At 41.6% G+C, this 27,348-nt stretch overlaps 2 long non-coding RNA genes across 2 annotated transcripts in view; both read right to left on the bottom strand.

Annotated features, from left to right (window-relative positions):
* Nucleotides 1–1,888: 1,888 nt before the first annotated feature.
* LOC102261409 lies at nucleotides 1,889–21,457 on the bottom strand. The gene is made up of 3 exons (XR_314221.1): nucleotides 21,422–21,457; nucleotides 2,515–2,556; nucleotides 1,889–1,902 (listed from the first exon to the last, which is right to left on the bottom strand). It is a non-coding gene; the product is annotated as an uncharacterized LOC102261409 (long non-coding RNA).
* The window catches only part of LOC102261224, a 64,026-nt gene continuing 58,132 nt past the window's right edge, over nucleotides 21,455–27,348 (bottom strand). Inside the window, exon 3 of the long non-coding RNA XR_001364238.1 lies at nucleotides 21,455–21,512. This is a non-coding gene — a long non-coding RNA (uncharacterized LOC102261224). The remainder of the gene's footprint in view (nucleotides 21,513–27,348) is intronic.

Raw genomic sequence — 27,348 nt, forward strand, 5'->3', positions numbered from 1 at the left:
TGAATTTGAATAAGTGACTCATAAAATAGTCACACCATCATTGATTAATAACATCTATTATGGGTACAGGATGTTAGTACCCATACAATATATTTCTGATCCTAACCTATGGGCATGGTGACATCACATAATCACTATTTAGCTGTATAGCTGGCCTGTTGGTTGCCTATCCAACTGTCATTCCTTCCTCTTATTCTTTCTTGCGAATAGAACCTCAATTTCATTGAAATATGGATATCTGGGTCCTTTCTACTTCCAAGAGGTAAATTTTTATTGGTCTAAGCCAGTCATGGCTTAGGCATAAGCATGTGATATATAATTTTGGCTAATAATGCATGGTACATAAAAGCAGGTCTGCTGGGGTTCAGGTGGGGGTGCTTCAAGGAAAGATTTTCCTTTCCAATAACAAGAGACCCACAGAATGAAATGGTTCCTCTTCCTCTATTTGATGAGGTCATGTCTACATGTAACACCTGGAACTACAGCAGTCATCTTGCAACCATGTGGCAAAAAACCGAAGGACAAAACTAAAGACAGCGAAGACAACAGAACAGACAGACAGAAAAGAACTACATCCTTGATAATGGATAACTTAGCCTTGACTGATAAATTAAGCAACCCTGTAATCACCCTATCTGCTTGCCTACTAGTATTATGTGAAATAACAGGTTTTTGCTTTTTGTTTAAATATGTATCTAATATATAATTATATATATTCATATTAATTTACATAGTTATATATATTGGAATCTTTGATTTAGAATCATAGTTATAGATTTATTTTTAAAAAATCTTTATTGTTGTAAGTATTACATATATCCCCTTTTTTCTCCTCATTGCCCTCTTCTAGCTGGCATCCGCCCCTCCCCCTCAGGCCTTCACCACCCTATTGTCTGTGTCCATGGGCCATGCATATATGCACACAAGTTCTTTGGTTGATTACCTCCCACCCTCTCACCCTCACAAGATTCCCCACTCTCTTCCATGCTTCCAGTTAGATTCCACATATGAGTGATATCATGTGATACTTGCCTTTCTCTGACTGGCTTATTTCACTTAGCACAATACTCTCCAGGTCCCTCCATGCTTTCTAAAAAGGTAAGAGATCCTTCTTTTTTACTGCTGTATCGTATTCCATGGTATAAATGTACCACAGCTTTTGTATCCACTCATCTACTGATAGGCACTTGGGCTGTTTCCAGATCTTAGCTATTATAAATTGCACTGCTATAAACATAGAGGTACATACATTCTTTCTGATTGGTGTTTCGGGTTTCTTAGGATATATTCCTAGAAGTGGGATCACTGGGTCAAATGGCAGTTCCATATTTAATTTTTTGAGGAAACTTCATACTGTTTTCCATAAAGGCTGCACCACTCTGCATTCCCAACAGCAATGCACTAGGGTTCCCTTTTTCCCACATCCTTACCAGCACTTGTCATTTATTGATTCGTTGATGGTAGCCATTCTGACAGGTGTGAGGTGATATCTCATTGTGGTTTTAATTTGCATCTCTCTGATGATCAGTGACTTTGAGCATTTTTTCAGATGTCTCTTGGCTGCCTGTGTATCCTCTTTGGAGAAATGTCTATTTAGGTCTTCTGCCCGTTTTTTAATTGGATTATTTGTCTTCCTTCTGCTAAGTTGCATGAGTTCCTTATATATTTTGGAGTGTCAGTGTAGCTTCCACTTAACTCTGCTGCTAATTTGGAATCATAGTTATAGATTTAGAAGTGGCCTTAGAGGTCATCTATATTCTACTAGCCCAATCCTTTCATTTATTTATAAAGAACAGCTTAGACAAGTGAGGCATTTTGCCTGAGGTCAAAGTTAGTAGTTGAGGAGATTCTAGAATCCAACTTCTTGAATTCCTTTCTGAGTCCATTGTGCTGCCTACTCCTCTGCAAACAGAAAATAGTTTATAAACACACACATGAAACTTTTAGAACATTTTCACTGAGGGAAGGAGCATCGGGTATCTAATTTCCTGACCAGGAGAGACTGATTTTCACAAAGTGAGAGATCCGTTCAATCATTTTTAAAAAATATATACTTTTAGTGATTTCAGAGAAGAAGGCAGAGAGAGAGAGAGATAGAAACATCAATGATGAGAGAGAATCCCTGATCGGCTGCCTCCTGCACGCCCCACACTGGGGGCCAAGCCCCCAACCTGGGCATGATTCCTGACCAGGAATCAAACCGTGACCTCCTGGTTCACAGGTCAACGCTCAACCGCTGAGCCATAATCATGTTAATATGGGTTCTGCCAGGGGAACAATTTCCATGCCAGAGATAATTCCTTGCCCAGATTCACAGAATTGCTGCAGACCTTTCACAAAAATCACTTGACCTTTATCTAATTTAAGTAAATATGCGGTGGTATATTTTCCCTTAAGCATCCACAGGTATTCTGAGTGCCATATACTGATATTCAGGCATTATTTCATATAGGAAATTTTATAGAAAAAAAATCTTTATCTCTTGGGAAGTGACTTTTAAAAATAAAAACTTACTTTTATCTCCTTATGACTTTCACACCAAGGTGACCGACCAAACTGAAAATACAACAAACAATAACAAAACATTATCTAAAGTAAAAGCAATGCTGTTGGCAGTTCTATATTGTGTAGCTTTAACAGCCTGCTTCCTTGTTCAAATTTGAATAGCGTTGCCATTTTAATCACCTTAGTAATGGTTTTGTCTTGAACTTTGCACTTTTTCCACAGGTTTTTTATATCTTCACAAATGCAGCATTGTGTTTTGCAAAGATAAGGGCATTCTCTGGACATTTGGCTTTTCAAATACTGCAAAGAATGGTGATACACATTTTTACATTACTACCTACTACACATACCACTATCTTTTTGCAAAGTACATTGCTGATTAATCATTATAGATTAAAATAATCCCAAATTGGCAAATGGTAGTTTTTAAACGTTAATAGAATTTGTATCCAAATTGTGTTGTTTTAACAGCTTAATTTGAAAAAAAAGCAATTATAATAATTTACCTCTTACAAAATAAAACAGACTTATAGAATGAGAATGTTTTCCTTGATGAAAACAGCACCACCGTCTGGAATGCTACAGTTTGTGCAATTAAAGAATCAAATTGCAAGGTTTCATTTTGTTTTGTGTTTGCTGGAAGAGAAGTAATTTATCTCTTCCTGAGAGGTTTTACAATAATGTAAAAATAATGCAGAAACAACATTTTAAAAATCAAGTTAAAAATAGTGTATTCTTCCCCCTCCTCCCTGCCCCACCACAAGGAATTCATGTAGTTTGTGTCCTAAAGAAATCAATCAATTTTAATGGTATCAGACTCACATGATTTTTTTATAGCTAATGTTATTATAAAATTAACATTTTTGGCAAGGATTATATTTATATGCCCTTCTGACTATGCATTTTCTCCATAATAGAAAAATACTTTTTCTTTAACCTGATATTAAATAAGTTTGATGTTCCAATTTCTTCCTTTTTTTTTTCGACAGTGAAAATTAATTAGGGCACATGATGAGTAAACAAATAAATAAAACCAGTCCTCAAAAACTGAAAATTTGTAAAAGAATTTTTAGCACTATACAAGTGCACAGAATTATTATCATTATCATTAAAATATAAATTCAAGGAACCATTAATAGTATGGCACCTATCCATATGTGGATCAAATATAGCTATGTGTAAGTTTTACTCAACTGTATATAAAATTATGCAGACTTAAAGTTCTTCAAAAATATAAACCACTATATAATATTGGTTAAAATCTCTGCTATTCTCATGAATGGAACAAAGCAATTTATTCAAGAGTCAAAACTCATGTCCAACAATCTAAACAATCATTTTCTTGTATTGTTGTATTAGGATGTTTAAATCAATGGCTTTATTACCACTGTGTTTTCATAAGTCAGCCTTAAAACTGAACATTCCAGTGTTCCATTCAGTTGCCAAAATCAGTCTCATCCGCACTGAGCCATGTGCATCCTCTACAGTGGGGCCAAGAACAATTGTGTTTCCGGAAAACAAAGGCAAAGATTCTCCAGCTGTGTCAGATGAACACCACAGATAATCATGGTTTTATGTCTATTCCTAATTGAAGTTTTGCATTTCAGTTCTCTAGTCAGCGAATATGTTATCAATCAGCTCATTAGATAATCTTTTCTCCTTTACCAGTATCATTCTAACAACACGTAACCTAGTGGCTAACAGTTACCAAGCACTTACATTGTACCAACCCTGCTCTGAGTGTTTCATATGTATTTGTTTTTCTCATTACAATCCTATGAAGTGGCCACTATTACTTCCCCCATTTTTAAAAGTGAAGAAGGTGAGGTCCATAGAAGTTAAGTAAATTTGCCAAAGTCACACAAGAAGAGGCATACCATGGGTTCCAGTCTGGTTTCAAATGCCCTAATTTTTTTTTTTTTTTAGAGTTTTGTTGCTTCTTCTTTTTTTTTTTAATCTTTTAAAAATTGTTGACAGTATTATAGCTGTCCCCCATTTTCCCCACTTTTGCTTCCCTCTGCTCAGCCCCTTCCCCAACCCCCAGGCCTTCACCACACCATTGTCTGTGCCCATGAGCTATGCATGTAAGTTCAATGCCCTAATTTTAACCACTCTAATGCTGCTTCGCAGCCAGGGTGTGGCCGCCGGGTCACCCGTGGTCTTCAACTTTCGCTCCCACTTCCAGTTTTTTAAAATTTAATCCAAGCTCATCTTATTTTGGAATAAATATAAAATCAATTTCCCCCCCCACACGTATTAGTACTTATGTTTGTCTACACATGTTTAATTTGCTCTCTTCAAAAGTAATTCAGAATTCAATAACTGTTTATTGAATTTCAACTATATAATTTATAAAATATTATCTAATTTTAAAAATCGATGATGCTACTATACTAACAGAGGAGTAGGATTTATGGCAAGTGGTAAAGGAGAATTTTCACCCTGCACCCCATTTCCTGCTGGGTTGTTTATTTTACATTGTGAGGCTCTGTGTTACTTTTGTACTTAGGAAAAAAAATAGTATTTTTAGTTAGTGTTATAGATTCACTGTGCTTGCCTCCTCCCATTCAAAACCGCACTGGCAATAAAACACAAATACCCACTCAAAATAATATCCTTACATAATAATATGATTGCCCTAACCGGTTTGGCTCAGTGGATAGAGCGTCGACTTGTGGACTGAAGGGTCCCAGGTTCGATTCCGGTCAAGGGCATGTACCTTGGTTTCGGGCACATCCCCAATAGGGAGTGTGCAGGAGGCAGCTGAATCGATGTTTCTCTCTCATCGATGTTTCTAACTCTCTATCCCTCTCCCTTCCTCTCTCTAAAAAATCAATAAGATATATTTAAAAATATAAATAATATGATTGATGATACCTTAGTTCTTAGCAGCTGACAAAACATGTTCACACCCATTATCTCATTTAATTCATGGCATGGCTTTGTGAAATAGGTGCTATTTTACCCATTTAACAGCTGAGAAATTAAATGCACAATTAATGCACATCACAGTTGTCTTTTCTAAAAAACTATGGTTCAACTTGGCATTGTCTATCAAAATTTATGATGCACATACATTTTGAAGTAGCAATTCCAGTGCTATAATTTTATCTTATATATATTCCTACCTATCCTTAAAGACTAATGTACAAGAATATTCATTTCATCATAGTAAAAGCAAAAGGTTGGAAATAATCTAAATGCCCACTCAACCATAGGGAACTGATAAGACAAATTATGATCCTTGAAATTTTTATAATGTCATTAAAAAGAATGAGCTGGAAATTCCTACCCTTTACTATAGCATGGATGGATCTGGACATTACTATGCTAAGTGAAATAAGCCAGTCAGAGAAAGACAAATACCATAAAATCTCACTGTTGGGTTTGATCAAGCAATTGAATTGATACCCCTCCCCCAGGAACTGGCTTCTCAGACTATTTCACTAAGGACATTCCCTTTTCGGAGACCACATTTCATTTGTGGTGACCACATCCATTATCTCCCCTCCGGTATGCACAAAGAAGTCTCCGCCCAGAAAAAAGCCCGCCAAAAGTCCTTTAAAAGCCGCTGACTCCGTCACTGGGTGCGGATGATCGAATAAATTCGTAATCCCTCGCCACTCTGGTGTTCCTCCTTCAGCGACTTAACACTCACTACTATGTGGAATCTAATGAACAAAATAAACTGACAAACAAAATAGAACCAGAGGCATGGGTACAAAGGAACAGACTGACCAATGTCAAAGGGGCGGGGGGGGGGGATTAAGGGGGGGCCAGGGTAGTATAAAAGAGGGTGAAAGGATTAGCTAAAGGACATATATGCATAACCCAAGGGAGCTGGGTGGAAGTGGGCAAAGGCAGGGAAAATGGGAGACATTTGCAATAAAATATTTAAATTAAAAAATAAAGAATGAGCTAGATGCTAGATCTATATGTATTTGTGGAATACAAATTCATGGAACTAGGTTTACACTACATAAATTGAAAAAACATGAAGAGATACTTGGAATATTGTTATTTCTGTGAAACAAAGAGTATACACATATATCTATAGATAAATAGGAAAAGTTCTAGTCAATGCCGCTGCAAGAAGATTGTAGGAACACAGGCATATTTCAGTGTTTACTCTTGTGCTGCATATATGCTTACTATGTTCATGTGCTATTTTTCAACTAAAACAGAAACTAATGATAGAGAAAAGAAAAATGTATGCTCCTATGACCAAAGCACTGCATTTGGAGCAAATATACTTAATCCCCTGTCCCTGTAACCAAGGAAACAGGCAGTTGTTATGGAAGAGGAACCCCGTGCTCATGCCGCCTTCCTGCCAGGCAGGATCTGAAGTGCTGTGAGTGTGCAGTTTCAGGTAACAGAAGGGAAAGCACCTCTCACTGGGGTGAGTAGAGGAGGTGTGGGTGCAGGAAGCAGCTTTAGAATTGCATCTTGAGGTGTTTTGCTGAGGCAGGTAGGGCATAGGAGAGTAGATTCTGGGCCTGAGTTCTCTAGATTCCAATCTGGCTCCAGAATAATTTGCCACATGACCTTTGGCAAGTGTTGTAGCTTCTCTGTCCTCAGTTTCTTTATTAATAAACTAGATGCCCAGTGCACAAAATTCGTGCATGGGGGGAGTCCCCTCAGCCCAGCCTGCACCCTTTCCCATCCGGGACCCCTCAGAGGATGTCTGACTGCCGGTTGGGCCTAAACCGGCAGTCGGACATCCCTCTCACAATCCAGGACCGCTGGCTCCTAATCGTTCACCTGCCTGCCTGCCTGGTCACCCCTAACTGCCCTCCCCACTGGCCTAATCGCCCCTCACTGCCTCTGCGTGCCGGCCTGATTGACCCTAACTGCCCTTCTTGCTGGCCTGCTGGCCCTAACTGCCCCCCTGCCAGCCTAGACACCTCCAACTGCCACCTCTGCTGGTCTGGTTGCCCCCAACTGCCCCCCCCACTGGCCTGGTCACACCACTCAGACTGCTGTTCAGTCATTTGGTCATTCCTCACTAACCCCCCTGCCGCCTGGTCATAGGCAGCCATCTTGTGAGGGTGTGAGGGTAGCAGGCCTGGTCGTAGGCAGCCATTTTGTGAGGGCATGAGGATTAATTTGCATATTACCTCTTTATTATATAGGAGGATTGGGGTTGCCCAGCTGATGTTGCTCATTGGTTGAGTATCGACCTATGAACCAGGAGGTCACAGTTCGATTCCTGGTCAGGGCACATGCTTGGGCTGCGGGCTCGATCCCCAGAGTGGGGCGTGCAGGAGCGTGCAGGAGCATCTGATCAATGATTCTCTCTCATCATTGATGTTTCTATCTCTCTCTCCCTCTCCCTCTCTGAAATCAATAATAAATAATTAAATAAATAAATAAATAAATTGGGGCTAAGTTTCATGGTGTGGTGGTGAGCATTAAGGGAGTTCATATATATAAAGCATGTAGAACAGTGCCTGGCACACAGATCACTATTTAAATATTTGCTATTGTAATTTAATTGAACAGAGGAAAGAGAAATTATTTTTTAAAGGAAGTATGATAACCAATTAAAATGGTGTGTGAATGTGGGGGGGAGGGATGGATTAAACTAGAACTCTATTACATACTCTACCCCAAAATAATTGGAAGATGGATCAAAGACTTAAACATGAAAAAACAAAATAATATGGCATCATAGAAAACATAGTTGTATTGAACTTAGTCATGAGAGAAAACTTTCTAAATATGATCCTAAAAGCCAATACCTTAAAAAATCATAGATGGAATATGTAAAAAATGTTAAACTTCCTTAACACATGCACAAACACACAAACTTCAGTAATCACAGTTCAAAGAAAAACAATGAGGAATATTTGACCTCACTGGTAATTAAGAAAATGCAAATGAACAAGAGTGAAATAATGCTGCAGATAAGTGTCGCAAAACAGACACTTCTGTCCACTGTTGACCAGAGTAGAAATTGGAAAATATTTCTGGAGAAAAATTTGACATTATGTTTCCAAAATTTTAAAAGGTATGTGCCCTTTGACCTAGCAATACCACAATAAGGAATTTATCCTAGGAAAATAATCAGACAACTGCAGAATCCAAGATAGCAATCCCAAGTCATGTTTTTATACCAGAGAAAAATTAGAAGCAACTTAAAATGTCCATTAGTAGGAAATTGGTTCAATAACTTAGGAACCATCCAGATAAGAAATACCACTAAGCCCTAACCGGTTTGGCTCAGCGGCTAGAGCGTCGGCCTGCGGACTCAAGGGACCCAGGTTCGATTCCGGTCAAGGGCATGTACCTTGCTTGCAGGCACATCCCCCGTGGGGAGTGTGCAGGAGGCAGCTGATTGATGTTTCTCTCTCATCGACGTTTCTAACTCTCTATCCCTCTCCCTTCCTCTCTGTAAAAAATCAATAAAATAAAATAAAAAGAAATACCACTGAAAGTGATAACACAGATCTATATTTATTAACATGCAAAATGATCAGATTTAATTTAAGTGAAAAAAATCCAGTTGCAAAATAGCATGATTAATGTGACTCTTTTTGTAAAAATACTTGTGGTTATGGGCACAGAAAAAAAGCCTGAAAGAATATTTATCGTTAAAATGCTAACTGTATTAATTACTAGATAATAAGATTCCAGGTGACTTTCACTTTCTTCTTTATGAATTTTTGCATTGGATGTATTTAAAAAAATAATTAGGTATTACTTTTATAGCAATTTTTTTTAAAAATTATACTTTCCATTGGGGAAATCAAAACAGAAAGAAAACCTTGAAAGATGAATATGATATGATATACCCCCTTCCTATCGCCGTTTAGGTCTGTCAGCAATGTTTGTATGTGTTTGGTGGGCAGAGGAGTGAATGCAGAGTAGGGAGAAAATCCATTTTTATTACAACTATAAATACTTGATATAAGGGCTTGCCCTCTCAAGGCTAATTTAAATGTAACTATCCTAGGGATTTTTTTTCCCCCCACTATGGTTCAGCAGAAGAGAGTTTGTAATTTCCTTCATCATCAGGTTTTTTAAAAGGTTGCTGACTGGAACAATGATATTTTTGAACAGCACCATAAATAGGCTCATGAATTCCAGCAGACAAGGTAAGTCTCTCCTTCAAAGACTTAGCCTGTCCACTCAAAGAACATGGATTAGGCCCTGGCTGGGCCAGAGTTTATTTACTAAGTCATGAAACACAGCCTCTACCCTGGGAAGGTTTACTTTGTAGCAGAGGGCAGACAGAGAAGCAAACCTAAAACACAATGAACTCTGATAGGTGCTGAAGCAACAGGAACAAACAGGGGTACAAAGAAAGCCCACGTGGGCAGCCAGTGAAAAAGCTTCATCACAGGAGAACTCTGGAGCTGGGCCTGGAGAGATGAAAATATTTGTCTTCTTCCGTGGGGAAGGGCAAGGGGAAATAGCGACCGAATACCAGCAGCATTCCAAGGCATAATGAACGAAAGATGAGAGTGGCATCAAACTAAAAATGACCTAGTTAAAGTTCCTTTGCCAGGTTTTATCTGTCTCTCAACATTTCTGACATATTCATAAGAAGTTGGTGTTCCAAGAAGGCCTAAACAGAGCACTCATTTTCCCTGCCAAAATTCTAAATCACTTGAGAAATAAGACCCTGCCAGAATTTTTTAAAAATATATTTTTATTGATTTCAGAGAGGAAGAGAGAGAGTTAGAAACATCAATGATGAGAGAGAATCATTGATTGGCTGCCTCCTGCATGCTCCCCATTGGGGATCCAGCCCGAAACCTGGGCATGTGCCCTTGACTGGAATTGAACCCTGGACCCTTTAGTCCACAGGCCGATCCTGTATCCACTGAGTCAAACCAGCTAGGACGCCAAAATTTTTTTAAGGCGACAGATAAAGAACAAGATATCAACATCATTAGTAAAGTCATGAGCATAACACATGCAGCAGAAATGGGCTTCCTAGTACTGAAACCCAGAATTAGAGAGAGTTACCATTCCCCACAGATAACATTAAATAACCCCATTCCTTCACTCCTGGGTTTTGCCCCTTAAACATACAGTATGGAATGTGTTTCCTGCAGCCAGAAGCCTTCCAAGAGAAGGGAAGAAAGATGGGGTGATATTCACACGCCCGCTTCCTCCCCAAATCTCAATATTCACAAAATAAGAAAGAAAGGAAAGAATAAACGACCGAAAAAGCCTACAATCTCGAAGAGATTCTGTTGGTGAAACTAATCTTCATACAGGCAGAGACTTTATCTTATTTACCACTATGTTCTTAGCACCTGAACCACTTCCTGGCACTTAGAGAAGCTCAATATGAGTTGAGTACTTATAACAGGAAGTAAATAAAACATAGATTCATGTTAGCCTCTTACAAGTTTCCCCTGAAAGTAGCTAACTCAGAATAAGTAAGCAAATTGCTTAGTTACATAATTTTTCCCACGAAAAAGATCACCAGCAAATCGCACTATTTACCCGGAGGAGGTGGCATTCAGTGCAGCTCCTCTTTCACCGCCACCTCTCCTGCGGCCAATGAGCATCATTACACCAAAGAGAACCCACAGGTTTTCAGAAAACCTTCTTCAGGCCCAAAAGACCCTGAAATGTTCTGCCCAACCAATAGTCCCATGCTTGCTAGAGAGTTAGCCACTTTATAAAGTATAATTTAACAGATTTTTTGGTTCTTTACCTATTGATCACAAACAAGAAGGAAAAGCATAGGCAAATGGAAAGGAATGAAAAGTAAAGTCTTTTTTTTTTTGCACAGCCTCTAAAAGAACTGAAGAAATTATAATGGTAGGCCTTTAATTAAAAAAAAAAAAAGAAAGATGAAAAATACATCCCTCCTACAGTGTTTAAAGAAGAGGGCTTTTTTAAAAAAAACTTACAAAGTAGTATGTCCTTGTAACAAATTAAACAATAGAAACACCTAATTTAAAAGTCCAAAACATTCTACCTTCCTCTATTCCCATCCCTCCATTCTCACTTTCCAAGGGAATAGCATTAACAGCCTTTCCCACTTTCTCCATCGAATACATAAACGCACCTACAAAGGTTTTATTTGCTTGCTTCTGGTTTGCTTTACCTTGGCAAGTATGGAATCACGCTGCCCACATTATTCTGCAATTTTCTTTTTAAAGTTTATTTCACACTCTACACAAGGATATCTCTCTGGGACAGTGGATATAGATCAGGTACATTTTAAAAATAACAGCCTCATCTTGCAGACTGTGCCATTTCCCTATTGTTAGACCTTCGTCTGGCTTTCAGGTGAGGGGGCTGCCTAAGAGGCTAATGAGCTCGCCCGCCCGTCTTCCTTCCTGCAGCTACGCCCACTCAGCTCGCAGACAGCGCTGCCTGTGCAGCTGGGTTTACTCCCAGAGCCACAGTTGCTGTGCATAGAAACAGCTCCCGATCAACAAACAGTTGAACTCCAGAAATTCATTCACAGTTAGGTGTTAGGTACTCAGAACCCACACATGATTCCCAATTGATGATGAAGTGCCCAGACCAGCCAACACAAGCCAATTCAAGCCCTAGCTGGTTTGGCTCAGTGAATAGAGTGTGGGCCTGTGGACTGAAGAGTCCAGGGTTTAATTTTGGTCAAAGGCACGTACCTCTGTTGCAGGCCGGCCCGGGCCCTGGTCAGGATGCAGGGAGGAGGCAACCAATCCATGTGTGTCTCTCACATCAATATTTCTGTCTTTTCCTCTCTCTTCTCTCTCTCTAAAAATCAATGGGAAAATATCCTCAGGTGAGGATTTAAAAAAAAAAAAAAGCCAATTCAAGCCATAAGATAACTGAGATATAGTACTAATAAGGCTGTTTTGACATAACTTAACCCCATACATTCAACATCGTACAAATGAAATTCTGAACAAATGCAAAAACAAGAACACGTCATGTCAGAGCACAACAGGCTTCCGAAAGAGTGGCTCCCAAGGGGATTGTTCCACTTACTAGTATCCATTGCTGGGTAACAAACTATCCTGAAACACGTGGCTCAAAACAAAAGTCACTGTGTCTTACCATGATGGCATGGATTTGAACAGACTTGAAGAAGAAACTGTCTTCACTTTTAAAGTTCCTACTTGAAAACTTTTTATTGAAAATGAGGTGTTTAACTATGAGCCAGAATAATTGAAATGGCCTAGGAAACAATATCTTTGAGGGACTCAAGGGGGATTTGCCTGTTGCTCACGGTGCTGCTGGAGGTCACTCAGTGGTCAGGGGGCTTGGAGAATCCAAGCTGACTCATTCCCATTTCTGATGCCCTCACAGGGATGTCGGGAAGGCTGGATTCCATGGGACTGTCCCCCTGAGCACCCGCAGGTGGCCTCGCCAACAGGGTGGTCATAGGAAGAGAGACTGCTTATGCGGCATCTCGGGCCTCCAAGAGGAAGTCACACATGTACATCCTCCTTTCTTGACTGGGGAGTCACAGACCTTCCCAGATTCGGGGAGGGGAACATAGAGGCCACCTCTTCACGGAAGGAGGATCTAAGAATTTGAGGCTTTGTTTTAAAACTGCTAAGGATGGAAGCCACTGGAGGACAGAGGCACATGTACAAAGCATGGAGCTTGCCCACTCCATGTAGTTTAGCTCGTAAACAAAGGGGCCTTTGCAGACATCTGGTTGTAGGCAAAGGGCAGTTGCTCTGTGGAGGCAGAGGTGTTCTGAGCTCTCCTGGTACTTATTTATTCACATGCGCCAATGGTTGGTCAAATGTGTTAAAGGAAAACATGGCCCAGATCTCTTTTTTATTCTAAAAGATATTTATATATTTAAATAGACAATAGCATATTTGTTAAAGTACCCCTGACAATTGGAAAATAATTTTACCTAATTTTTAATAAGGGGTGATTAGGTAATAACATGACTGAAGTAATATTTCACAGTTCATGTTTTCTTTATATTTGAAAGAAATCCTATATAATAAAAGAGAAACATGCAAATTAACCATCCCTCTGCTACTCTCAAGCCACGCCCACAAGCCAATCAGGAGCGAGTATGCAAATTAACCCAACTAAGATGGCAGCGGCCACAGAGCTGGAGTGAGCAGGAGGCTTGGGTTGCCCCTGGTGATGGAGGAAGCCAAGCTTCCTGCCTGCCCTGGCCGGCCTACGCTCAAGGCTACAAAGTTTCAATTATAGAAGATAAATAAATCCCAGAAAAAAAAGAAAAAAGAAAAAAAGGAGAGTCTGGGAGCTTGGGTCGCTGGGGAGCGTGGCCAGCCTGAAAACAGCCATCAGCCCCTCACCCAGGCTGGCCAGGCACCCCAATGGGACTCCCCCACCCTGAAGGGGCTGTGGGCAACCTGAAAACAGCCCTCAACCCCTCACCCAGGCTGGCCAGGCACCCCAATGGGACTCCCCCACCCTGAAGGGGCTGTGGGCAACCTGAAAACAGCCCTCAACCCCTCACCCAGGCTGGCCAGGCACCCCAATGGGACTCCCCCACCCTGAAGGGGCTGTGGGCAACCTGAAAACAGCCCTCAACCCCTCACCCAGGCTGGCCAGGCACCTCAGAGGGGACCCCCACCCTGAAGGGGCTGTGGCCACCCTGAAAACAGCCATCAGCCCCTCACCCAGGCTGGCCAGGCACCCCAATGGGACTCCCCCACCCTGAAGGGGCTGTGGGCAACCTGAAAACAGCCCTCAACCCCTCACCCAGGCTGGCCAGGCACCTCAGAGGGGACCCCCACCCTGAAGGGGCTGTGGCCACCCTGAAAACAGCCATCAGCCCCTCACCCAGGCTGGCCAGGCACCCCAATGGGACTCCCCCACCCTGAAGGGGCTGTGGGCAACCTGAAAACAGCCCTCAACCCCTCACCCAGGCTGGCCAGGCACCTCAGAGGGGACTGAGGGGTCGACTGTGAGAGGGCACAGGCCGGGCTGAGGGACCCCCCTAAATGCACAAATTTTTGTGCACCGGGCCTCTAGTATAAATATATTTGGCAAAACACAAGCTGTTGTGGTGGTGGTGGTGGTGGTGATGGTGATGGTGGTGATGGTGGTGGTGGTGATGGTGATGGTGGTGGTGGTGGTGGTGGTGGTATGTGTGTGCATGTGCATGCATGTCAGTGCTTTCTTTCCCTTTTGTTCCTTTTATTACCCTGAAAATGAAGTTACATGTAATACTATGTATTTGTGGAGAAAACACAATTGGGAATTTGGTTTTTAAATTTGGAAACTTAGTCTTTTTCTCTTTTACTCCTATTGGTTTGTTAAGGGATTTATTTCTTATGTTTATCACTGGAGTGAATTCCAAGTCTGATTCCTGGGCAGGGGGATTGCTGTCACAGTTAACAATATCTGATGTTGTACAAACAAAGTATCAGAGAGAAGTGCCTTATATTGCACACCCAAGAGGAAGGCCTCTTTACCTCTGAGGCGGCTGAGGATGGCCCTCTGTAAGAACCTCACAGATGGTATCCCTCTTGCTTTCGACAGACAAGGGTAAGGTGCCCTTGAGAACAACGTGTACTGGCTTTTCAGATTTAGGGTTCCAGTTTGAAAGAGAGTCGAAACAACTAAGCAAATAGTGGATCCAGTATGAAGGGCATTTAGGCAGGTTTGAGATGGGACTAGAAAAACAAAGTAACAAAAACAAAGATTTGATTCAGGGTTTAGAGTTCCTTGCAGTGTGGGAATAGAGGGTTCATTAATATTCATATCAAATCTTGATTGTGCTAGGCCTCCACTAGCTAGTTTATAAGGGAACTTCACTGTGAGGTCCTTTAGGAGCCCATGGGAGTTCCCAAGGATGGTCTTGCACACACTTAAGAATCAGTCTGGCCCTGGTTAGGTGGCTCGGTCAGCTGGAGCATCATTCTGTACACCAAAAGGTGATGGGTTCAATTCCTGATCAGGGCACATACCTAGGTTGTGGGTTTGATCCCTGGTTGGGGTGCATATGGGAGGCAACTGATCAATGTTTCTCACATCAAAGTTTTCTCTCTTTCTCTCTCTCTCTCTCTCTCTCTCTCTCTCTCTCTCTCTCAAAATCAATAAAAACATATCCTCGGGTGAGGATTTAAAAATTCTATATATAAAGAATCAGTCTGGACCACTATTTGCCCTGGTCTCTATGACCATTTCATGCAGTATGTTTGAGAAACCTCAGACAATGTTCAAAGATGCAAAACTAGGTAGAGAGATAGCAAGAAGTTAGTTATGGGCAATCCAAGCCATCCAGGAGCACTGGTCTCAGTCACTCCAAGCTCTGCAGGGTCCCTACTGAGATGCAGTTTGCTACTGGTCATTGCCTTTACTACTGATTCTACATATCTTCACCATGCTCTGACTTCTCTGCAATCTCTTGCAAAGTGAGGAGTACGTATTTTATTCTTTGTTGTAGATTATTTATAGGGCCTCGCTGCAGAGGATTGCTTAAATTCCTTGTGTGTTTAATTCACACACAGAGATCCAGGGATGCTAGAAAGGTTAAATGAGCTCAGAGCCTGCTTTCATGCCATATATGAAGCAACTCCATCCACTAGTTAGTCCTCTTGCTAAATTTGGCTCATCATACCAGGGTCCATCTTCTTGCAATATGGCTTCTATCATGTCCCCTGACATACTTTAAATGGGGGTGACATACACTTGCACCCATACCAAATGTTTGATTATGTCTACATTCAACATTAAACACACTTCCAAGTTTTTCTCTCTTTCTTGGTGTGGATAGACTTTTTCCCTTGGTTTAAGGGAAAAAATGTTGCCTTGTTTCATACTTTATATATAGTCAAGATTCAACTTCAACTCAACTAGGATGTCTATTCTGCCCTTATTATTACCCTTGCAATTCAGTATCATAGCTCCTCCTCTACTCGTCTATCTCCACATCTAGACCGTGAGCCTCAATAAGGGAGGAGACTAAGACAAGTCTCCAGGTCCACCAGTACCATCTCACATTCCCAGGACCCAGCATGTTAGCATGTCCCTTGGCACGTAGCTATATATTGTGTCCATAAAATATATATTGAATAACTGACAAAGGAGAATTCAATATCATGCCACAACCCTATCAAATAGCAAGAATTACAGTCATTTAAATAACTGTCAATGGTCATTTTTAAATAATAGTAACCATTTAAGAATTTCTTCAAATGACAATGTATCTTCTTTAATAATCATGCAATAACAGATAACAAATCAGCTGGAACTCCAAGCACAGCCTCATCAAAATGTGGGGTTTCAATACAATATTCATCTTTTCATCATCTGTGAAATGTCAATGTTTTATACATGTAATCAAAACCCTTCCTACAAATGGTGTTTTTTTCTTTGAAGTGAAGAAGACAGAGAGTCTAGGGAGGATAAAGTGTAAAAGAAATGGTGTTCATCCTGGCTGGATGGCTCAGTTCATTGGAGCATCGTCCCATACACCAAAAGGTTGCAGGTTCAATTCCTGGTCAGCTCACACACCTAGGTTGTGGGTTCAAATCCCCTGTGGGGGCATGCAGGAGTCAACTAATGGACCTTTCTCACATCAATGTTTCTTGCTCTCTCTCTCCCTTCTTCTCTCTCTAAAATCAATAAAAACATATCCTCGGGTGAGGATTAAAAAACTTTCAAAATCTACACTAATAAGAGAGAAAGATGCAAGTTGGCCGTACCTTTGCGACACCCACCAGCCAATCAGGAGTGAGCATGCAAATTTACCCAACAAAGATGGCAGATTAATTTGCATACAGAGGCGCCAAGTGGCTGGGAGCGGGGCGGGATGCAGGCGTTCCACACTGCCCCAGCCTCTCCAAGCCTCTGGGCAGTGTAGGAAGGCGGAAAGGCGGCTCTGGGACTGAACAAAGGCAGAAAGGTGGCTCCGGCCAGAGCGAAGGCAGTGCCGGCAGCCAGGGGAAGGAAGGCCCATTCTTGCACGAATCTTCATGCATCGGGCCTCTAGTAAATAAATAAAAGAAATGGTGTTCAAGGTCTCTGGAGGGGAAGGAGTGTTAAGGTGTGAAGAGGCATCTATGATTTTTTACTATAAATGAACAACATGCAAATTATATGCAAACCAGAGTCTATTATTTCCAGTAAACATCCTATAAAAGTGCTTTCTCTAATAGGACTGCTGTAGCAAAATGACAACAACAGTACTCATAATGCATGCAAAATGTGATCAATATGAAACTTTTTTCAGTGGGACTTGGGGAATGAGACATTCCCTAAAATGAAGTGAAACAAATGAAAGGCAAAATGCATCAATTCTCCTAAGTAACATGTGGGCCTGAGTTTGTGAACAGTTCACTGCAGAGCTGAGGTGCCCTGTACTGTTCATCTCGGGGCCACATGCACAGGACAGCAGGCCTCCTTGCCATGGTGCACCAGCGTTTCCTCCCCGGCCCGGCACAGAGAGGGCGCCTGGCGACGGTGGCCCTGGCCCTGGCCTTCCGCTGGGCTTGTCAGCAGTGGGGCCACGCGGTACCAGCTCTGAGGCCCTGCGCTGCTGAGGGTGGACAGCTCATTTCCTGTGGAAGATTGTGCAGTGTCCACGCTCAAATCACCATCAACCTGGCTGGATTTTGACAAAACCTAGACATCTCCAAAGTCAGCCTTTCAGAGAGCACGCTGCTTGGGTGAGCCATCCTTTGAAGGACGTGTTTGTTAGACGAGTCTAACATAAAGAGTTTCCACTTGGTATTTGACCTGACTGGACCTTAGGTGACACACAAAAGCCCGAGATTACTTTTCCCAAAGGAAAATACAAAGCTCAGTTCAAGAGATAATGTGTCATAGTTACAATTTAAACAAAAATATTTGGATTGTGCGTGCTTTTAAACATGTCCCTGTGAAACTAGAAATGTAGACAAAACTTTATTATGCTGATTTGACAGAGAGAGAGGCTGTCTGTCCCTGCAGCGCTGCTGACAGGACTGATGTCAGTTCTTTCAGCAGCTAGCCAATTCAGCTCGACAATAAGTCATTTCAGTAAATGCCTGGTCTCATTATCTCGTTTTCAATGAATTAACTGCTTGCTTGATGAAAATGCTCCAAGGGGTTTGATATTTTAACATTAGTAGATATAAGTCAAAAGTATTTGACAATATTTTATTTTATTATTTTATAGAGGAAGGGAGAGGGAGAGGTAGAAACATCAATGATGACAGAGAATCATTGATCGGCTGTCTCCTGCAGGCCCCCTACTGGGGAATCAAGCCTGCAACCGGGCATGTGCCCTGACCAGGAATGGAACCATGACCTCCTAGTTCCTGGGTCGATGCTCAACCACTGAGCCACACCAGCTGGACACTGACAACTTTTTAAAAAGGAGAAAGAGAAATAAAATCTGCCTAGCCGATAGTTTAGGTGCCTCTGTAGGTAAAATCCACCACCACAACTTTCCACAAAAAGGTTTGAAAGCTTTCCCACCCTTTACTTCAACTGCACTACAGAGCAAAATGCCTGGGGATATACACTGCAGAGCAAACCGTTCTCGGCCACAACTCCAGCTCCTACCTTGGCACATAAACTAGGGTCTTCTTCCTCCCTTCCTTCCATTCCTGTCAGTGTCCCCGCCCAGGCAAGAGAAGTGACCCACACAGACAGTGTGATTGGGACGCTGAGGAAGCAGGACCTGAGTGGCAGGGTGCAGCCGCTGTCTGTCTCTTCCTCTGTCTCTCTGTTGCTCAGAATGGCCTGAGCTCAGGACAAACACATTCTTTCTCCAACATGCCCTCATGAGGGAGACTTACAGGCCATGAGGGTCCAGCTCTGCCAGCAACAGATGGATGAACTCAGTCCAGGGACAAGGAATTAGGAAACCCACTTGGCCACAGAGCTATGCAGTGACCCTTTTTAAAAAATATATTTTTTTATTGATTTCAGACAGGAAGGGAGAGGGAGAGATAGATGGAAACATCAATGATGAGAAAGAATCATTGATCGGCTGCCTCCTGCATGCCCCCTATTGGGGATTAAGCCTGCAACCCGGGCATGTGCCCTTGACCAGCATCAACTCCGGGACCCTTCAGTCCACAGGCCAATGCTCTATCCACTGAGCAAAACCGGCTAGGGCTGCAGTGACCCTTAATCAGGTTTCTGTTGGTTGCAAACTCAGAAGGGAAAGAGAGGAATGTAATAACCAGAAAATGCAATACTTTGAACTCTAATTGTCTATTGTAGTTAATATTTTGACGCTTCATTTGACTTTCTAATTTGGCATCAGATTAATACTAAATGCAGGTGAAGCTTTGAATGTCTTATCTGCAAATATTGACATGTTGGTGAACATTCAACAACCAGCTTTCTGGGAAGAATAAGTGCTGGTTTCTAGTAGTTAGTCATTTCTATGGTGTAAATATTGCAACTGTGGCCAATTCCAAGTCCCCAATGTGAAGGATGTCACTGTCGCCCAGTGGGGAAGAGAGGCGCACAGTGGGGTCCCAGCTCTAACTGGCCATTGCACCCCATCATCTATAAAGGAGGCAGGATTTCTGTTAGTTCCTGAAAATTAGATTCCAAGGAGTATTGTGCCACTTTTATAGACACACTACTATTTTATCATCTATTGAAACCAAAAGGTGACTACAACACTTATTATCCAGCTACCTGTGAAAGAAGAAGAATCACCCAGTTCAACATCCAGTTCAAGTTAAATGCCATTAGCTGAATCATCCCTCCCTTCTTCCCTCCTTTTTTTTCTTTTTACCTTCTCTCTTCTTTCTTCTACAAATCAGACTGGCTGTCTGCAGTGGCAGGAGAAACAACCCTTATATATAATCTATAGGCTGTTAAAAAACAAAATTCAACTGAATACATTTTAAAGGTCTTGTTGACTTCATTCAGTGATTCATAAATCAAGCAGCATCCAATCTAGCAGGTAGGAAGGAGCTTCAGGGAGCTGTACAAAATGAAAGATATTGGCAGAGGAGAGTAGGAACAAGGAAGTTATTTTAGGCAAAAAGCAGATTGGTTATTTGGGGAATAACAGGGGCCTATTAGGCCCTTCCTGACTGGTTGGTTGAAGATTCCATTACTGGGAGAACTGAAACTGTAATTAAGTTAAATCTTGGTTTGGTAACATAGGACTTAGCATAAGTGACTCTATTTGGGTATAGTTGCCTTGTTGTTGTTTTCTGGGTTTCGGTTTTATTTTTTTGTTGTTTTTAATCCTCACCCTAAGATATTTTTCCATTGATATTTTTAGAGAGAGTGGAAGGGAAGGGAGAGACACAGAGAGAGAAACATTGATGTAAAAGAGACACATCGATTGGCTGCCTCCCACAGGAGCCCCTACCAGGGCCGGGATCGCCAGGGATTGAGCCTGCAACCAAGGTACATGCCCTTTGACTGGAGTCAAACCCAGGACCGGTTAGTCCGTGGACTGATGCTCTATCCACTGAGCCAAACCAAACAGGGCTGTTGCCTTGTCTTTTAATAATGCTAACAACCTCTGATTCCCTTGTGAGCTCCAGATCCAAATAGCCAACCATGTGCTGTATCCAATCAGTCACTGAATCCCATTGAATCCATTTTCAAATGCTTCTCCTTCTCTCCCCCTCCAATGCTTACAATCCTAGTGAGTAACCTAATCAAATTATGGTACCATCCCACATAAAGCCCCTGAGTACTGCCCATTGTGCTAATGATGACATCCCACTCTAGACCAATTAAACCACAACCTCAGGGGACTGAGCCCTGGCCTGAATGTTTAAAAAAATAATAATTCTGCCTGGCCAGTGTGCCTCAGTGGTTGAGTGTTGTCCTATGAACTAGGAGGTCATGGTTTGATTCCTGGTCAGGGCACATGCCTGGGCTGTGGACTCAATCCCCAGTAGGGAGCGGGCAGGAGGCAGCCAATCAATGATTCTCTCTCATCATTGATGCTTCTATCTCTCTCTCCCTCTCCCTTCCTCTCTGAAATAATAATAATAATTCCTGTGTAACTCTAATATGCAGCTATCATTGAAAAGTATTAGCCTACCTTGTTGAAAGTCCAAGTAAAACTCCTCTCATCGGTGGAAGGACCTTGGCGGTCCACGCAGGGGCACTTCAGTGGCCGGTGGGGCTGAAGCCTGACGGGAAGGAGTCCAAGAGTGAATGAAAGTGAGGACGTGGGGACCAAATATGGAGGAAACTTTCCCCAGAAACGTGGCTGAGGAGATCAGAGCTACTGAATGGTAACTAGAGGTGAGTTTGGTTTTTTTTTTTTTTTTTACCTTTGGCTGTTTTCACCAGTACACCATCAGTTGAATTTTTCATTAAATATAAGATTTTGGAAAAGTCAACTGCCGGGTAGAAGGCAGTGTGGCACAGCGGGAAAGCCGTGCCAGAAGCTCTCCGGCTCAGCCACTTCCTAACTATGGACAAATTATAAGCTACCTGAGCCTCAGCTTTCTTCTCTTTAAAATAATGATAACACGTAGCTCACAAAAGATTGTCATATTTCATGAAATGATTTATACAAAGAATGTAAGACTGCACGCGGCAGTTCCCAAGTTCTCCCGTAGTCCTCTAGCGCCCCCAAGTGGCGTCCTGGATGGCCGGGCGCCCCTGCTCTGCAGCCCATCACACAGCGCTCCTGGGCGGCCGAATAGATTTTGGTCTTTTCCTGCGCCTCTCCTCTGCCACCAAACTTCACAATCTCTTATACGTCGCTTTACTCTCCAATCTTAGTCTGGCTGGAGATACTTGAGCTGGATAAACTGATGCCAAAGATGACATACATCAGCATCGCAGATTTCAGGAGTGCGTGGCACATGGGATATTCCAAACCTTAATATAAGGGTTGATGAACAGGCAAATGTCAAACACCAAGACCAGAAAGAGATGGTTACTAAACTGAGGGAACTGCTAAGCACTTCCAAAATTATACCAGGAAGTGGTGTCCCGAGCTCCTAGATCTATCTCACATTTCCTGACAAATTATCCTCTTCTCTCTCTCTCTCTCTCTCTGTGTGTGTGTGTGTGTGTGTGTGTGTGTGTGTGTGTGTATAGATAGATAGATAGATAATAGATAGATTAGATAGAGATAGAGATGTAGATATAGATTTCAGACAGAAACGAAGAAAGAGAGAGAAAGAAACATCAATGATGAGAATCATTGATCAGCTGCTTCCTGCATGCCCCCCACTGGTTCTCAACCTTCCTAATGCCGCGACCCTTTAATACAGTTCCGCATGTTGTGGTGACCCAACCATAAAATTATTTTCATTGCTACTTCATAACTGTAATTTTGCTACTGTTATGAATCATAATGTAAAAATCTGATATGCAGGATGTATTTTCATTGTTCGTGACCCACAGTTTGAGAACCGCTGATAAAGGCTCTTCTCCTGCTCCCACCCTACCCTCCTTCACCTGGCAGAACTCTTTGCCAGTGCCACACCCACACCCCTGGGGGTGGGGAGCTGTCAGGACCAGGGAGTATAATATATTCTCACACTCTTTCCTTCCGATGCAGAGATTACAAAATAATTTTCTGCCTGGGAATCTGTCGATGCTTCAAAGTAGAGAAAGATATTCACTATTTTTATGGGGAGGAGAGGCAACATTTTTCCTTTTCATTTTTAATTGAAATGTTTGAGGAAAATTGTAGATGCACATTTAGTTGTAAGAAATATCCCTTGTACAGTTTCTACCAATGGTAACATTTTGGAAAACTATAATGTAGTTTAATATTCCAACCCGTATATTGACATTGACACCATCCACCTATCTTATTCATATCAGATTTCCTGTTTTACTTGTACTCATTCATGTGTGTATATATGTGTGTGTGTATCTGTGCATCAAGTTCTGCACAATTTTATCACCTGTGTGGGTTTGCATATCCACCATCATAGTAAAGATAATGAACAGTTCCAATAGCACAAGGATCCTGCATGTTGTCCTTTTATAACCACACATACCTTCTTTCCCCCTTCCCCAATCCCTAAAAAATCCCCCCAGAACCTAGCAATCACTAACCTGTTCTCCATTTGTAAAATTTTGCCTTTCGTAAATGTTATATAAATGGATCACACAGCATGTCACCTTTGGGGATTGGCTTTTTGGCTCAGCAAAATTCCCTTGAGATGCAACGAGCTATTACATGTTTCAACAGCTCGATTATTGTTTAGTAATATTCCATGGTGTATGTATTGCATTTTGTTTAACTAGTCACCTATTGAAGGACATCTGGATTGACTCTAGTTTTTAGATCCAACAAATAAAACTGCCATGAACATTCATGCCCAGTATTTGAGTGAACCTGTTTTCATTTTTCTGGGGTAAATGCCCAAGAGTACAGTTGCTGGGTTGAATAGTAATTGCATGTTTAGTTTTTTAAAAACTGCCAAACTGCTTTCCAGAGTGACTGTGTCATTTACCTTCCCACTGTTAATGTATGTGTGATCCACATTTTTACTTTCAGATGCCCTTTTTGTCCTTGTATAGCCAAGATGCACTAATCAGAAGGTAGGCGGCTCCTTCAGGCCTTCATTCATGAAATTCCCTATCAAACTCTGCAATCAGGAGCATGAACAAAAGGAAATGGCTCCTCTTCTGGAGAATAATAGCGGCTATTAATTGAGTGCTTACTGTATGCCAGGCCTTCCTATGTGCAAGTCCATTAATCACTCACAACAGCTTTATGGGTAGGTTCTATTATCATCCCCAGTTTGGAAGCTGAGGCTTAGAAATGCTGGGCCTTGTTCATGGTTATACAGCCAGTCCAGTGGCAGAGTTAGGATTTGAACCGAGGTCTAACCACCACATTATACTGCCTCCCGTGTGATAACGAGAGAAACAACTCTGTCTTCAGAAGCAGTTGTGCAGTTTACATTGTAGTTAGGACAATGTATTTCTTTTTAAATATAAACATAGATTTTACCATCTCTGGGAATTAAAGTATATCTTCTCTTTCTCTCTCTCTCTCTCTCTCTCTCTCTCTCTCTCACACACACACACACACACACACACACACACACGCACACAGCCCCAGCTGATGTCTATTGCCCTCCCCTCTCTCACTGCAACATCTCAGGCAACAGAAAATTAATACAGCATTCTGGTCCTCCTCTGCAATGTAGTGGGAACAATGGCATATCCTAGTCAGTATGGGAAAGAAATCAAGGATTTACCCATAATACATCCAAGTAAGTATAAAGTCTCGGCAACTACTTTCTCTGTTAAGCATAAGCACTAGGAAAAGAAATGATATGATGATTATGCAAACATACTACAGAAAAAAAATTAAAGGGGCGGGGGGCAGATAAGAACAAGCACATAAAAGACAGGTGAAGGACCCAGTCTGAAAGAATATATGACTCAACAATTAGAAAAGAATTCCTTGCCACTGTTTTATATTATATAAAAACTTAATGGGATCTCAAAGACAAAATGGTAAAACAACAGAGGTAAAAGGGAAACAGCTGAGCAAAGACCACACTTGGGACTAAAACCACCACCACCAGAGAACTGATAAATGAGAAACATCGAAGATCAAATAGGCTGAATTGCAATACTGGCAGAGAAGGGAAGCCTACTACTGTCACTGCACATTTAGAAAAAAGAAGAAAGGATTGGACAATTAGAGAGGAAGTAACATAAAAGAGAGACAAGGATAACTGGTGTCTCTGAAGTGGAGAACCAGAAAAAAATAAAACAGAAAAGAGTATTTTTAAAAGCAAATTTCCCCCAAATTAACAAAGAAATATCTTTGTATGTAAAATAGGCAGTTCATGTTCCAGGAAAAACTGATAATTAAAACGGATACATAGCCAGGGTAGGTTAATTACCTCTGGGAATTAAAAGGAAGAGTAAGAGGAATCAAGGTAAAAAATAAAAGAAATTACCTCCATGGGAGAATTAAGTTAGACGGGCTTAGAATTCTCCGTGGCAATCAATGCCAGAAAGTAATGAAGCTTTGTTTACAACTTCCCAAGGGAAAGAAAGTGTGACTTAAGAACATGGGCAGTTTTGTTGTTTGAGAATAAAGGCAACAGGCACACATTCTCAAACATGCAAAGCCTTAGCAGAAGCAGCCCTTCTCGGGAAAAACTACCAGAGACCAAGTCAAGCTTCACAGGGAATGAGTGTTCTCACCGGGGGAAAGCACTGGTGTTATCTTCAGTACTAAAAGGAGGCGTGCAGGTCGCCGGCAGTTCAGGATTCAGACTACTCGAGTGTCCATCTTGCCTCTGCCTAGTCTCATTTTGGGCCTCAAACGAATGATTTAACCTGCCTTGGTCCCCTTACCGGTAAGATGAGGATGAGTGTTGTGGGCACCGAATGAAATAACCCCTGTGAAGTTCTTAGCACAATGCCCAGCATTAGATACTACGATTAAAAAATAGTAAAATGTACAGTTATAAGAACATAATAGCTCCAAGTTTTTAAGGCTTTATAACCCCTCCCCCCTTATTCTTAGAAACCATTACCTCTGTGGTAAAGAAGTTTTTACAACATTGAACTCTCTGGAAAATGGCCAAGAACCTGGTAACAGAAACGCCTCTGGGGAAGGACGGTGGGTAGATGGGAGGCAGAGAGAGGGCGGAATCATCACTACCTTTTCACCAACATGTTTTTAAAATATGTACAATGTGAATATATTACCAATGTTTTTTAAAAAGCAAGAAAAATTAAAGAATCCATAATACCTTCATTTTTTTATTGGTTTCTTTTTCTTCCTTTAACATTCAAGTAGAATTAAATGTAATACTTTAATGAAAAATTAGTATGCACAATATAGTCCCAGTTTTTCAGACATGTTCCTAGACAGACAGACAGCCTGCCATCTGTATATATGCAAAGCAAGAGGTGAAAATTGGTACCAGACGTTAACGATGATTATTTCCTAAGTGATGACATTTGGGGCATTTTCTTCTTATTCACATTTCTCAGAATGCTTGAATTTTTCATTAAGTTTATATTATTTTTAAAGAGTCATTGTTCTAAATAAATAAAGAAACATTGTTACCTCAGTTGACAAGGAAGAACAAGGGGTTTGCCCTCACCTCACAAGGGCCTGGGCTCTGAGTGAAAGGTCGCCCCGGAGGGGCCTGACGAAGCGCTGGTGTCTGAGTGCTGCACGGACTTGTGAGTGAGTCAGTGCACTGCCGGGGGTTACGAGATCCCACAGTGCTTCTTGCTAATTCTTTCGTGCAAGGCTAATGCCTTGGCTACACTCCTGCCCGACTGAGCTACCTGGCATTTCCCAGCGTGCCTCTGCTCCGGTGGCCCAGGCACCGAGAGGACCTCCGCCTCCTGACCCCTCAATCGCATCTTCCCCCAAAGCCTCGGCAGAAACCAGTTCTTCCATGCACTTTCCCTAACCTGTCCACCTGATTTCCCCCTTTGAAGCCCCATAGCACATTTAACAACTATTTCAGGCACTTCATTCATTTAATAAATGTTTATTGGACATACATTAGGTGCCTTATATATATTTGTTTGACACGTCTTATCCTCTGTCTTAGAACAACGACCTGAAGGCAGGAAGCATGCCATCTTCACCTGGTATTTCCACAGCACCTAGCGTAATACCTTTTAAACAGCAAAGGTAAAAAAAATAATGTTTGTTGGATAATTAAATAAAGCGTCACTCAATAAGTATCTGTTGAACTGAACCGATTACTCTGTCCTTATACACTTTTTTTTTTTTTTAAGCTTGGAAGTCTTTTGGCTTTAAAGGCCAAGTAGTACACATGCCTTTGGAATTATTTTGAGTTTTCCTAAAGAGCAAATATGCCCCCTTCCTCTAAAAACACTGACATGGATCAAAATCCCAAGAAAGCCATAAGGTCCAAATAAATAAATAATAAATTGGTGATTTTTATTTCCATCTGTTTCACCCTGGAGAGGTACAACAATCCTGAAAATGGACACAGGAAAGATCATTTCTCCTTAGTTCTCCAATCACTAACGTCC

This window comes from Myotis brandtii, unplaced genomic scaffold (assembly GCF_000412655.1).
Source record: "Myotis brandtii unplaced genomic scaffold, ASM41265v1 scaffold517, whole genome shotgun sequence".
Lineage (NCBI taxonomy): Eukaryota > Metazoa > Chordata > Mammalia > Chiroptera > Vespertilionidae > Myotis > Myotis brandtii.